A 12982-nucleotide genomic window follows, 5' to 3' on the forward strand; every position below is an offset into this window, starting at 1 on the left:
GTATTTATTAATTTTTTTTTTTAAACATTATGTGGCTAATTTTTAAATTAATTTCTTTTTCTTTTCTTTCTTTTTTAACAGCAACCTTTAACTTTGTTATTCAAACTTTCATGACAGTAAACAACGGCTCTACTGGTAAAACTATAGATGGATCTCAGTGGCAGAACGCCATTAATGTGTCAAGATAAGCCGATTGCGCTTGTCAGATTTGAACTCAGATTTGAAGTTAATTCTATCCTTTGTTCATTGATCCACCCGTGTGCCAGTTTCTGGAAAGAAATGGGAAAGCTTTTCTATTTGCATTCAGTGTGTAAATATAATCAGAGATGGTGTTCGCATCTGTGCTAAGTTTTAATGGTTAATTGTGACACAGCTGACACTTTCCAGTTGATTCTGTTTTGATAGTGCGAGCTGTTGTGATGAAGCCTGATAAAATCCAATCATTACATGTTTGACACATTTACACATAAACAGTGAGACGTTATAAATACCTTCCATCATGTTTGGGACTGATCAGCATCAAACGACTCATCCTGGTTGTGCTACAAGCTCTCTCTCCTACCGTCACGTTTAAAACACCTTGAAGTTGCAGTAATTGTCACTTTGAAGAAGTACTGTAGTATTCTCGATGAAGGGACCCCACCTCATACTTGTACCTTTTTTTTTGGACAGTGCTGTAGTACTTAAGTATGCAAGCAAACTGAGGAATCATCAAGTCAATTCCTCCTCTGAAAGTTGATTAAGTTCTCAGTGCGCTTAAACAAGTCTTATGTTGGGATGAGAAGAGTCACTGGAACGTGTTCTGTAAACGTGCGAGTCACAGCTCCAAGGGAGAAACCGAGTTTCTGTGTTTTCTTGCTTGACGTTACGAGCATGAATGATGCAGTGGACTAGGAACTAGTTAAATTGACTCGGCAACACAGAGCTCAACTTTTGTTGAGCGGAAGCTGAACTTTGCACCTTCTCTCATGCTGTTTATTGACCATATAGATTTTTTTCTTGTAAGCTTTAATGTCAGTCTCATAAAAAAGATCAGTGTCTTGTGAGAGCTGCCAGTGGTTCATTGACTGGAAACACAGTAGCTGCGTGCGTTGTGTGGTGCTGCTGTTTCCTGGTGTGAAATCAGAGGGAATGCTAATTTGTGCAGTTGCATAATGCAAAACTCTTCTTTCCTTCAGTGTTCATGAGCAGGATTGTTATTTGTGGGATGTAAACAGGCTCATTGCTGAGATCATCACTGTTTGCTGCCATTTTCTTACGTTAAGCATTTGCGATATTGTTGCTGGTACGTTCTACTAATTAAACTGCAAATAATTGAAACTCAAGTAAAGAAAGGAGACAAATACGACACAACCTAAAACATGTTTTTAATTTATTTTAAAAAGTTGTCTGCTTCTTTTTTCTTTTCTTTTTTTAAACCTGCAGATAGAAAGTGTGCAATATGTCAATGTGTAACTTGAACAGGATTTCTGCAGTTTATTTTGCCGGCTGTATAACAGCAACAAAACCTTCGCATTGGTGAGGAGGGCGCTGCTTTTTAAAGGCAAGCGAGAAGCTGGTGTCATGGCTCTGAGTGTTTACAGCCCCAGCCATCACTGATGGTGTTTGATAATCGCTTCTCTGTAATTCCAACCTATTTCCATGTTTGCCCTCTGTGCGTAGCGAGCCCGCAGCCATGACAGCAGCAGCAGTGAGCCACCACTCCCTTTAAAACACTGCAAACGGCACACTTGACGGTTCTGCTTTGTGCTGGGAGATGTCTCTTAAGCTTGAGCGTTTTGGCAAAGAAACACCACAGTAAAATGACAGATTTGTGGAACCCCCCCCCCCCCCCCCCATGACTAGCTGCCAGCTACTGCACCAGCTAATGAAGATCCTTAATAAAATCCAATCTAATTGTTTTTATTGTGTGACTAATCAGCTGTAGATGTACTGCAGCTGATTGGACTCCTGTGCGTTTGTGCTTTTTCTGTTTGCTTCTACCCATAAGTTTTATCCTCTCACCCTACATACAAGCCGATTGTGGTTTTAAGAACATATATATATATTATATATACAGACAAATGAAAAGTTTTGTTTTGTCCGTATAATGTAGCTCTGCACAGGAAACCTCTGAGGGAGACAGCCCATGTCTCGTCTAAAAACAGATATCAATAAATGTAAACAGCTCCGGCCCAGGGATGTCATTAAAAAGAATAGCTTGTCTAGACCTCATAAAACGAAAAACATATTGTTATTTCGGAGCAGCAGGAGTTATTGCCTATGAGCACTAAGATGACATCCATCAATTTAGGGTTTTATTGGGAAATGTAGATAGGCTGCTTGGGAGATGTAAATGATTTACTTAGCATAAAGCTGTGCTTGAACAGGCAGGGAGATAGTGTAGTTAGTGAGGGCAGGGTGTGTGTGTGTGTGTGTGTGTGTGTGTGTGTGTGTGTGTGTGTGTGTGTGTGTGTGTGTGTGTGTGTGACAAAGGCGGCATTGAAGCAAAAGCTGATTTCCTCAAGCCTGAGTGAATTGCGATCTGTGCATGAATAAATAGGCTGGACCTGGAGAACGTGGATTATTCTGGTTCAAATATCAGTTGACTTAAGGGTTGTCAAATGGCGTGCATGAGTAATAGGATTGTTGTACATGATTTCATTTCCTCACTAAGACGATATGACATTTGTTGGGTGTAACGTTTGCACTGATTGTTTCTCACTACGAGCACCAACTGCTCTTTTATTCCCGCTGCCTTTTTTTTTTTTTTTTTTTTTTTTAATGGCACATTCAGGCGAAATTAAATGAATCTCTTCCCCTTTTTGAAGATTCTTTTCATTGAATTTCTAAGAATAGAAAACAGACAACAGAGCAAAGACAAATTACCAGGAGTGCCATTACCGTGCAGCATCCGCCGTGACGGCAAACCTGGACAAGTTAACACGGGAGACGGATTCGTCACACAGAAGTTTGTGAAATCCCACGCCACCTTCCATGAAATACTGCAGCTTCAAACTTGCGTGAATTTGCATGGAGTTGTGTATCACTCTGACATGTTGGCCCCATCTTTCAGTGTATCTCAAATCTACATTTATTCAAATGTCTTGGGTGCAGTGAAGGTTAACACTGCATAATCCATCAAAATATTTCATTTGAAGAGAGGGTTCTGGGATTATTTGAATAATCAGTAAAGCAGTTTTTCTTGTGGTGAAGCGGCTCAGATATTAAAGGGGAAGCTGCTGAAAGTTTCAATAAAGAGATAAAGCAAACCTGGAGATGGTGGCCTCTTCGCGTGACCTCCACTGATGCTGACCCTGTCGACAACACAGTAGAGTTGGTTTAGCTTCTGCCGGGAGCGCTCATCACAACAATGAGTTACATATTTTGAAATGTAGCTAATTGAGTTTGTGTGTGATCGTCATTAATCCGTGAATGAATGCTGCCATGTCTTTGGTTTTGTACATTTCATTTTACCTCTGTTTACTTTCTATATTTGGCTGTAAACAATGATTTGTTTTCTGTTCTTTCTGCTCACCACAAATGACGGAGAAAATAACAAACAAAATCATTCCATTCATCAGAAAGTTTCTATTTCCCCCTGAACTGAACTGAGAAACTGTTTGCAACAAAACATCTTTCTAATCTTTCTTTGGCAATACATGTGCAGTCGCCAGGTTTTCATGTGTTCACTTGGAGCGTAACATTTATTTTGATGGAAGCTGGATGAAAAAAATGTGACATGTTTCAGATCTTATTGACTAAACTAAGACTGAGGTTAAAGTTAATCAAAACATTAAAACTTTATCAATCAGCTGCCTGGGGAAAAAAACAAACAAACATTTATGTTCACAGCAAAAATGGGCAGTTTGGATTTCTTCGACTCAAAACAGCAACATGATGGCATTTTTCTTTTATTTTCCATTTAAGTTTGACAAACAAAGAAAAGGGGATGATGAAAACTAACATGGCCATGTGACAAAGTACTAAAACTAAATTAAAGAATAGCCGCCAGAATTGATACTAATTCATCAACACCTTAATCCTGCTTCCAAGATTCAGATTCTATTCTGGCAGGTGGAGGTGCAGCGGGGAGTCATGGCCAGAGGCGAGTCTGCAGCCAGCAGTTCAACTTGCTGGCTGCAGGAAGGAGCCCCGGCTCTCTGTTGATGCTGATCATGTGTTTGAAGGAAAATAACGGTAGACATTCTGTGGCTGAGCGTAAGAAGAGGTTGTGAGCATCTTTACAGTTCGTCCCTTTGCGGCCTCAAAGAGATGTAAGCGTCAACACACAGATGAAGCCCATTTCCTGACTTTTTACATGAGCTGCACATTACTTCCATATCCAGCATTCATATTGTAGCTGACAATTATCTAAAAAGGTTGTGTGGATTCCTCCTCTCTGGGGGAAAATGAAAGGTGATGAATATTGAGGAGAAGAAAGATGTTTCAATGGTGACTTCTACATACAAGGTTTGGGCTGCTTTCATTTATACAGATCTCAGATTTCTGCGTCATGGGTGAGCTGGGGTGGGGGGGTGGACGCCGTGTCCAATCTCGAGGTTGGACTGTGTGGTTAGGGACCGATGTGTAAAAATGAATCAAGCAGCATTTTGTTTCAGTTAAGGTCGAAACTCTACCCTTAATCATCACACTTCTGTGCTGCTTTTATAGCTCAAAAGTAGAATATGGTGGATTAGATACTTCCTGGGTTGCTGTGACCCAGCAACAGCAGTACTGAGAACTCATCAACATCCCTGCAGGTACATGAAATCTACAATATGCAACCGAATGCAGAAGCTTTAATCAAATAATGAGCACCATTAGTCAATGAGACAGGTGGGCATTCAGAGCCGCTCTCTCAATAGTGTTTAACCACCGTCTACATTTCATAATACGCCGCCTCACAGGGTGAATGGGATTATTGATTGAGGCTTGTGGAACTTGTTGTCATCCACCACAGTTATGCAGAGTTCAGGGATATTCCCTGGTGACGGAAAAACTCTGACAACCACCCGGAACGTCCCGGATAGAGACGCAGCCTAGCAACACCAGGCAAGATAGTGACGATGAAAGGCTGACGGACAACAACGAGATGCTCCTGGTTCCCTCGGACCATCAGCAGCCGGGTGTTGTGGCTTTCACGAATTCCACCAATAACCGCAATTTATTTTGATTCCATCTGATTCAGACTCATCTCCCGATTCCAGAGCTTTTTTTTATTTTATTGTCGTCATTGTTACCACTATGTTTAGGGTTCACCACACAGCACTTCTTCTTAAAGAAGCCAAAAAGATCCAAAAATGCAATTAATGTAGAAATCGTTACAACGTATGGATCGGTGATGTGCCATTGTCGGCACGCAGCCCGAACCGATATCCCACCTCTGTTACCAGCGCCGCCCAGGCCAGCATGTCTACCTGACCACCTGCACGATAGAAGTAACCACGAAATAATCACATGATGCCTCTAACACACAAGGGTCCATACAACATCTCTATCAGCTCCTGCAACTTCTGGCCAAGATTCCCTGGCTGTTCACCACTTCATCAGCCATGCAAATGGCTGCTCTTGAACGTTCCGATCCCCTACTGACATTTTCTTTTTCCTTCTTTTTTTTGTTTTTTTTTGTTTGCTGTGATGCCAAATTCTTGTTGTTGGAAAAAAAATTCAAATATTTGAACACATCATGTGGCATACCAGCTTGGCCATCCCCATGTTGAGCAGTGGCATCTATGGTGTCGGGATGTGATGAATGGGGAGTTTTGGTGACCTTTTACTAACCTCATCATCAAGACCACCTGGGGAGGGATCAGGGCTTTTAATCAGCATCTTGATTTAAAAAAAAAAACAAAAACAACCCAGCACACAGAATACATTATATCAAAGTATTACCTTCAGTGTAAAATGTCAGAAGTTTAAAGGGTTTTGTTTTTCCACCATAGTGCCGCTGTGTGTTTTCATTATAACAACTTCACAAATACTCGCACAGCATATTCACACCAAACAAGTTGGACTCGAAAGAAGCTAAAGCTTTTGTGCTTTATTTTGGACAAGAACATCCAGCATTATGTCATCAAATGAGTTTTATTTTCATACACACTCAGAAGAGGAGGAGACCTTAAAAATTGGTACGAATCATAATGGCCTGTATCCATGAACCGCACTTCATTAGATAAGAACCAGAAGCTCTAATGAAACAACTGCAGTTTGATGTATTTACATCTCGTTTCTTGTAAAAACACAAAGGTGGGATGGGACTTGTTGCCAATTACATACCGCCAATTACATAAGTTGTCGGGCTTGAAGCTTTTCCACGTGATCGATCACTTTAAATCTCTTTAAACTCAGAGGAGCCGCTGTCTTGAAACGCTCATCATCCAGTTGATGTCTGCGGCCGGTCGAGGATGAACAACTTTCTATAAGCTCTAATTTTCCCTTTACATATTTGACGCAAAATTAGTATACGCCCCCAATCGCATGAGTCATCAACACGTTAAATTAGAAAATGACGAACCCCTAAAATACCATTTAGAAACTCTACAGAAGTCATTTTTGGACACTGTTGGTTTTCAGGTGAAGAGCGGTGATTTCATGAGGACTTCAAAGAAATATTTTGACATGTAGGGAGGAATTGCTTTTTAGTCGTCTTGCCAGGACCCCTCTCAAAACTCTTTATGCAAACTCTTGACTTGTTTGTTGAATATGCAGCCACAGCCAGCAGCCAGTTGGCATAAAAAGTAGAAACGGGGGAAACGGCTAGTCTGGCTGTGTAACCGTAAAAAATACCACCCACCAGCACCTGCAAAACCCAGTAGTAAACACATTATCTCTGTGTTTATATGCACACAAAAAAAGTGAAGTGCGAAATGAAAAGCAATGGTTCTTCCCTTGTTTCACTTCTTCTGAGTTAAGTCAATCTTCTCATCAGTGAGTGAATGAATGTCAGACGCCCAACTGTTCCTCTAAATCGTCAGGAGGAGAAACGGAGCCTCCAGAAAACTTCAAGTAAGATCAGAGTACATCTTGAATTACAAACTCGTGGTTGTGTGAATTCCAGCTTGTAATACTCATGCTGTGTGTAGCACTGACAGTGAATAAAAATACAAAATCGGCTCAAGGGGTTTTCTGAGATGCCACTGAATACAGCTGGAAAATTGTGTTTTTCTGAATGTTAGAATGTCACATTGACCTTTGACTTTTGGATTTCATTTAATGCTGTAAGACATTCGTGTAAAAAAAAAAAAATGTTTTCATGGCTTCAAGTCGTTCATGAGACAGCGCGCTCAGGTTATGTGAAGATGAACTTGACCCTCCACCACAAAGATTTGGTTGTTATGCCAAATTTGAAGAAATATATCATGTTAATGAGAACTGGATGGACGGACGAACACTTTGTATCCATTCTTAACATATGGGTACAAACTGAAAAAAATATGGAAGAAGGGAACACAGCATATGTGCTTTAATATGTGAAGCAGCGCTGTCGTAATTGCGGCTGTAAATAGTAGGAGTTGTTTGAAACAGAACAAGCGTGTTTCTTTTGACGCCAGTTCAGTCGTTTGCTTAACAGACCCATGACTCCTGCTGCAGAATAAAGAGATAATTTCTGTCTCTTTGACTCGTTGATTAGCAGCACGGGGAGATGAAACAGGAGGAACTTTCATGGTTACCTCGATGACACATCGAGCCCTTGGCTGACAAAGTGTTGAATGACAGTTGGCGGGCCCTCGGGGGGGGGGGGGGCACCTGTCTGTTGGAATATCTTGTAGGTGTAAGTGACATTATTAGAATGCTGTCACCTTCTGCTTACAGAAACTTTGAAATGATCTCCTCTGCGTACACAAACAGTGTGATGGGTTAGATGTCCACATAATTGTGTTTAATTATTTCCGAGACACACAAGCGTGTCAGACAAAACTACTGCGTGTTTGTTTTTGTCTTCTGTCATTGCTCTTTGGGATGAGTAGGTCACCTCAGAATATTCATCCCCGTTTATGTCATCAGCACGTACGTGTTTGGTCGCAAACCATCTCTCTCTTCCCTCCCTGGGCTTGTATTGCCAGCCAGGACCAACTTGGCCATCAGGCATCGACGGTGGCATAATAATGGCATATTAAAGCATCACGGTGACACGACAAGAGATGCAAAACACCACTGAGGCCTGCTTACCCTTACTCTTGTCAGAATGCCCTGAGAAATGGAGGTTTGTTTGCTGCTGAATCATAATTATGATTGGTATTTATAGAGCCATCAAGCCTTCAGTCAAGAGGAGATTTGAAGGTGACTCTTGTCCGCACACATCAAACTGCAGACACAGAGAAACAAGGCTTTCAGACAAGCTGTCTCCTCTCACCAAACCTTTTAAATCATCATCACTCTAGCCAGCTGTATGATAGTTCTCATGATATATGAGCTGCTGGAGCATACGTGCGCCACCAACAGACAGCAACAATGGCTCTGGCAGTGAGCCACTGCTTGTTTTAACAGCCGCAGTCATTTGATGCTTCTGTTTCCCCTTATTAAGCTATGGCGTCCATGATGTGGTTAAGCTTCATTTTTAACTGTCTGTTTTTTGTCCTTCTTGTTGTTTTAGTGATACGGGCGGTCGAATTTTTCATGGCATGCTTCAATCAGCGTGGAGCAGCTTGTTAGACGGAAGGTTTTGACACTGCTTGTGATGCTGCTGTCCATCCAAATGTCTGTAAGCTAAAGCGCAGCTGTCTGCGTTCCTACAGGCTGAGTCAGCTGGCTGCTGGTCAGCCTGTTCCAACCTGGGTCTTATCAAATCTAGTGCTGGCCGCCGTTCCCATTGTTCTATTCATGATGATGTTGTTCTTGCCTGCCTAATTGTTGATGTGTCGACACAGCGACACGTGGTTTTACGACAGGGCGCAAAAAAACAAACAAACAAACAAACAAAAAAACGAAAAACTCACAAGCTTCAAGTGGGGTTTTTTTTTTCAGTGAGAGCGATTTTAGGTACATGCCCAGAGTATGCTCATACCAAGTTTTTCCATGATTTCAGACCAATGAGAACATGTTGTGGTAATTTTCCTTGAAGTTGTTGGTCTTAAAGAGGTTGCATGACGTTAAATTGAAGTTTAATTGATAGAAATGCCCAACCCAACCCAATCAGGGTTCATCTGCAGTTGGTGACGCAAACTGCTTAGATTCAACTGAATGAGACGAGGACATCTCCCAGCCCCATGTTTATTTTTACTCCTGAAAATCCCGTTCTCGCTTCCCAATGGAGTCCAGGGTTAGTTGGAGGTTGAACAAAACGTGTGAGACATTTTGTTAGAAAGTTATTTTATTTGAAAGAAGACACATTTGCCTTTAATTTGGCCCCAAAAAAGTGTGAAAAGAGAAAATTGTGCCCATGAGGACAAATTAACAGTTTAACACCTCCTACAAGGTGTGTGATGTCATCCGCAAAAGCTTCTGAACATTGTGTTAGAGGCTGCACATTAAATACCTCCATCAAGAGTCATCAAAATCAATTTTCTCCTTTTGTGTGCTTTGGCATAACTAGGATTGCGCATGTCATTGAAAATAATAGACGCTGAAATTTTAGACTCAGAAGCATAGCCGGAACTACTTTCTTGACTGGGCGTAGTGATTTCATGCAGTAACTTCCAACTTGAGCCATCAAATCACAACATTTATTGGTGACTGCTTCTCCTAATCATGTCTGATTTTCTAAGAATACCCGGTTGTTGGAAGCTTCGTGGGCGAGACGGAGGTCCGCTCACCTGCCCTTTTACTACGATTCATTGTGCTAAGCTAACTAGCAGTAAGCTCAGTGGGACAGAGAAGTCAGTCAGAGCAGCTGAACGAGATTAATTGTTAGTAAGGTGGATATTTTGCTCAAATGTGAAACTTAAGCCATCACCTATGTAATGACCTACAACGGGATTATCTTTATATATATATATATATATATATATATATATATATATATATATATATATATATATATATATATATATATAGGCTCCCCATGCGATCACGTTTTTTTCAAGTAACCTCATTCCTTTGTTTTTTTTTCCTTTGCTCCTTTTTCTTGCTCCACAGCCACTTTTTCTTGTTAGAGGGCAGGTTTGTGCCTGGCCTCAGCTGGGTATTATCCTGGCGCAGATTGTCCTCGGACCCCCATGTGTATCCTATAACCTGGACTGCGGCAGACCCATACATCACCTCCTATCCTTAAAGCTTTTCTCACCGTTGATTAATCCACTTCAGTCTGTTTCAGAAATGATCAAAGGCGAGGCATCAAAGCATTATATGGTTGCAATTACACACTCATTATCCATATGTTTGACAAGTATGCCCTCCTGGCATTGGAAATTAATCATAAAGAGATCTGACAAAGGAAGAGGATGAAATAATTAAATATATATCCTGACCGAGAATCACTAAGATGATGTTATTGATGGATTACAGAGAAAGCTGTCATAAAGTCACAGTCCTAACTTGATATATGAATGCCGAGAATATATTTTGGGTCACTTTTACTGTCACCATATTTCTTCACCGACCAGTGCAGTCATCATTATCGGGCTGACCTGCTTAGGGAGTTGTTGTTTTTTTTCCCCCCCCTCCCCATTCAAACACCCGCAAGTCAACATTTACAACTGGGAAAAGAAAAAATCTAAACAAAACCACGGCGCTGAACGTGTTTTCTTGAAGGTAATGTACTGTAAGAAGACCGTACCCTTCTTCTCGCTCAGACTGACCGCCCGCTCTCCTGTGCTGGCCGACGTCCCCGGGCTATGAGGGCCAGACAGGACAGCAGAGGATAAATTACAGCCACAGAGCCCCGGCTCTCTCCCATGCTTTCATTTGCACCAGCAATTAATCAGCCATCACTGGAGAGCTCTTGTATGTCAGGCTGAGGATTTTATTAGGGATGTCCTTTATGGGCCTTAATGAGACTTATGTCTTCCTTGAGTATTTCATTTGCTTCACATAGCCTGTCTGCTTGTAACCTTGAGGTGAGGAGCTTTTGCACAACAGTGGAGCTTGGCAGGGCTTTGTTACTCACCTCTCAATGATCTTTACTCGATTCGCTCTTTCATCCGTTCGCTTGTCTCCCTCTCTACTACAAATCCTCCTGTCTTGCAGTTATCTAATTTTAGATACAATTAGGCCTGATTTGTTTTGTTTACTCTGACATTGCTCCTCTCTCCAGTTTGAAACGCGGCACCGAGTGAGTTATTAAGAAGGTGGTGATTCTCCCTCCATTTTGTGAAACACAGAGGTTTGACAGTGATGCATCTCAATGACTGTGTTGTCATGATTAGAATAAAATGTGCAGGGCATGATCAGTCAAACACAACATATTGGACGTACGCATGGGCACCTAAAATGGGATTGCAAATATGGAAAGATAAATCACTGGTGGGTGGGGTGGGGTGGTGGTGGGGAGGGGGGGCATGTACGAGTTCTTGCCTTGAAAGAGAAATGTAATTTTGAACATATTTCCTGCATTTACACCTCTTAAACAGCCTCCCACGACAGTCTAGGTTAGTTATGTTGAAGGTGCTATGGAACCAGGAATATATCAAAAGCAGTCAAGAAGTGGGCGGATCAAGACGCAAACTATTATCTGTAGAATTTATATTTCCATTCGAAATTGTTTACATAAAAGCATATGAAAACACAAAATGGTGTTAGTTTGGAGTCGACTAGACCATATTCAAAGTAGAAAAATGACAATATATAAATGAAAATAGTCACAAAGCTTCTTCGCAGCACAAACGACCTTGGATGAGATGATGTGACAGCATCTATCCCATTCCCGGCTCGCCTCTTTTTTTTTTCTTACACATCTGAGAGAGCGATGCAGAAAAGCTAGTTCCCAACAACATGTTACTGCAAATATTTTCAAGAAAAAAAAATCATTAAGTAATTAAAGGTCATTGTCTTGTAAAACCAGGGCTTTTAATGTGAAATGGATACAGTTCATATTTCTAATATAATGTGCTAACTGAAACAGAGCAAACGGGAGCGGCTCTCAGCAATAATATGACCGAATATCAAACATGAGGAATTCAAAATAAAGTCCTGACAGCTGCACTTCTGCTACCAACATTTCGATTTGTCTTATTTTTCTATTTTTCTCCTCTAACCTTCCTCCAGAATCCTCTTCTTCCTCTCTTTCTACTTTGATGATTTCTGTACTCGCTAGTTTCTTTTAAGAAGCGCCGTAAAATAGCAGGTTTTTCCAGATTGCCAGCTGAAATTTCATCCTGATTCAACCAGATGTGCAGAGCTCTGAGGAGGGATGAAAGCGGCACGCCCTCCTTACTCCCGTCACTGCAACGTCAACATGATGTTTTTCACTTTTTGATTCAGGAGAACGTTGCACAAAATGTCCCGTTTTGCATGGATTGACAGCTTTAGTGCAGCTGAATCATTCGCCTTTTAGCTTGTTTTTCAGTTGTCACAAATGAATAGAAAATTATGTATAGAAATAAATATGAATTATCACCACCTAATTGATGCAACTGTATGATGGTAAATGGAAAATGAAAAAACAAACAAACAGAGGAACAAACTGCTGCTGGCAACTGTGAAGCCAACAACAACAACAACAAAAACAACACATTTATTGATACTATATTTTTCAGAGGAACAAAAACCAAATCAGACAAAGTGCTCTATTTAGTTGAGTTGCAAACCACTGTTGACTTGCAGATTGGCCACTGCATGTTTTCTGAAGAAAATACTGGGCATTAAATGAAAATAAAAAATCTCCCCCTCAGGGTTATGTTCCCCTGTTGTCACTGTGTTGTTGGTGGCTTTTTTTTTTTTTTTTTTTTTTTGCTGGCTGCAGTGTGTTGTGTGCCCAAACACTACCAGCTGCAATTAGTGAAAATACTGGGAGTGGGTGTCACCCAGTGAACCCGTAACCACAGAGTGAAAGGATATGGAAGCCATCTGGTAGCATTTTTACAGTATGGTGTGGCGGCGTGCCCGTGTGTGCTACAGGAAGGGT

General features: G+C 41.2%; 1 protein-coding gene across 6 annotated transcripts in view; it reads left to right on the forward strand.

Moving 5' to 3' along the window:
- cadm1b (cell adhesion molecule 1b) overlaps nucleotides 1–12982 on the forward strand; it is a 273072-nt gene that overhangs the window by 143984 nt on the left and 116106 nt on the right. The gene's annotated exons all lie outside the window — the stretch shown is intronic.

Source organism: Aulostomus chinensis, chromosome 10 (genome assembly GCF_037954235.1).
Source record: "Aulostomus chinensis isolate RoL2024-O1b breed Wild chromosome 10, RoL_Achi_v1.0, whole genome shotgun sequence".
NCBI classification, from domain to species: Eukaryota; Metazoa; Chordata; class Actinopteri; order Syngnathiformes; family Aulostomidae; genus Aulostomus; species Aulostomus chinensis.